This window comes from Papio anubis, chromosome 10, assembly GCF_008728515.1.
Source record: "Papio anubis isolate 15944 chromosome 10, Panubis1.0, whole genome shotgun sequence".
In the NCBI taxonomy this organism is placed as follows: domain Eukaryota; kingdom Metazoa; phylum Chordata; class Mammalia; order Primates; family Cercopithecidae; genus Papio; species Papio anubis.
This window is the reverse complement of record NC_044985.1, coordinates 74,640,004-74,642,653: the sequence shown is the minus strand read 5'-3', so window position 1 is coordinate 74,642,653 and position 2,650 is coordinate 74,640,004.

Here is a 2,650-nt window from a genome sequence, read left to right as displayed (position 1 = left end):
TTTTATTGGTTTTTTTTTGTTTTTTTTTTTTTGTTTTTTTTTTAATCAAAGCAACTTCAACATTTTAGGTACAAATACAGTTGGGATTTTAACTTAGAAAAAATTATTCTTTATGAAGATACTGTTAAAGTGTTTGCTATTCTGAAGCTGCCTCAAAGTAAACTAGAAGTACTCAAAAGGGCTTTATTTGATTCTTAAAAATGCAATATAGCATTAGTGGTTTTTTTGGGAGGAGGACTTTTCCTATTGGTTGTACTAGAAGTATTTGAATAAAAACTTTTCTCTCAATTTTTTTGGTTGTTTTTCCATTTGGTAACTTAAAAAAAATGCAACCCTATTTGTAGGTTATTTTTGCTTTCCAAGGAGGAATATTGTTGTTATTCACTATGTAACTCTCATTTTATCTGTTGTTGCCTAATAATAGGAAAAACATTGCTAAACCAAATGAAGAGTATCATTATATTGCTGTAGAATAAAACTGTTAATCTCAGTAGAATTTATATTAAACAGAATGACAATGATCTAGAAATTCACCTTAACTGGTTTCTGAGGGGATTACATTTTCAGAAGGAAATTTGTATGTTTGTACAGCATGATCCAAATTGTAGTAGAAATTATAGAGGCTCCATGTATTGTAGGTCAAATATAGTACTTTATATTTTTATGTTTAATTAAATCTGCCATTCATATTCTGGAGGTTTCCTGAATATATCGTAGAAGTTTTAAAACCATTTGAAAGGGGAAATATTGTTGTTTACATGAATTTGTATTAATCTGTGGGATTTTTAAAGGAAGTTCTTTTAGAATTAGTTAATAAGGAATTCCAGTATAATAATATATTCAATATATGTAACAGTTTATGATTACTTGCTTTTAAAGACTTTTTTAAAAAATTCATTTGAAGCAAAGAGAGAGGAGACTTAAAATGCCTGGTGATCTTGATCTGACAGTGTATATTTAATAGGCATATATTTATGTGGAAAGAACTGCTGAAATACACTGTTATGTCAGCCTATATCCTGATAATTTATATATAATGTATGGGTTGCATATGTTTGTGCATATGTATGTTTGTGCATACATATATATCATTTCCTTATCTATATACCTTAATCTACCCATTCATATTCTGAAAATGACAAGCAATTCTTTTCACATTGTATATTATGTATAAATTATTCATTGATCTATTCCTGTTCCAAGCTTTGACACAAAAGAACCCCTAAAATTTTTGCTGCCCTAGAATTGGTAAAGTATAACATACTTTACCATTTGACTTCTTCAATTTGACTTTAAAGATTTGTGGTTTCTGTTACCACTCCCATTCACTACCAGTACTGCCAGGGTAAGAGAGTAGTAACAATATTGGGGGAACTCTGGAAAAGTGAAACCAAGAATATTAGATTTCATGTGGAATCTGACTTTAAAGCACTTTCCAAAATCTATTACAAGGAAGGATTGTATTTTTAAAATTGTTTTTGACTTAAAAGAAGTAGCGCACCTCTCATGTTGAGCAGTTTATGGAATAGTTTTATTTAGTTCACTGTGGTACAATTTTTAGTTTTAAGAATCTGTTTTACTATTCATTTGTAAAAATTTTGGTTTTTTCTCCTAGATGGCCTTGAAAATGCTAGAAAGCATTTTTTAAAGGTATATGATCGGTATACTTAATTTGTGATTTATTCTCAATTCCTTCTCTACCATTTTGGATTAAATGTTATATTTGCATTGTGTAATAAAACCAAAACTAGATGTTGGAGATGTAGCATAAATGGAAATTTGTTACCATGCATCATGGCCTTATGCTCAGATTTTCACTTAGATTTATTGAGAATGGACTTTACCTTACTCTGTCTTTTCTCTGTCATGTAGTTCAAGGGTACAATTATACATAAACATAAACTCAAGTATATCCAAGTTCAACTATTTTTCTTTTATTTCAAATTGTAACAAAGTTAAAAACCTTTGTTTCTTACATTGCTTAGAAATGGAAGGAATTTAATTGGGTTGGGGGAAGTTCTTTTATTTTATACCCCAACCTCCAGTCAGTAGTTTATTAATCTGAATACCATAAAATGCACATGACTTTGAGAAATTTAGAAAACTACTCTAAGAGGATCTGAGGCAATATTTATCCAACATGAAACAGCGGGCAAAATGTGATGTTTCTTAGAATTCTTAACTTTTTAAATAGTAATAGAAAAGGTACTTATTTTTAAAATAGTATGTTAAGTAGACTGTAAATGCTTATTTAACAAAGTGATTCTGTTACTATGGTCTTAAAATGTTTTCTGTTTCTATTTTGTGAACATAGGAGAGGAAGAGAATTTAAGTTGACTTTGTTTACCGTTTCTATTTTATAGATTGTAGATCTACTTTAGTAATTTTTGTAAGTTGTAGCTAATAGAGATTTTTAAAATATGCCATGTATAGAAAACCTGTTTTCATAAAAAACTTTTATATTGGCTTCCTGAACCATTAACCCTTCACCAAAATGAATAGGATACTAATTTAGCACTTGGATTGCATTGCTTTTTTGGCAGAATCTGTGGTTTCTAAAATTTCATTCAACAATAAATTACAGAATACTTATTGAAAACCAGTATGTATTGCTTTTAAAAAAAAAGTATGATCTTGTCCTCAAAAGGCA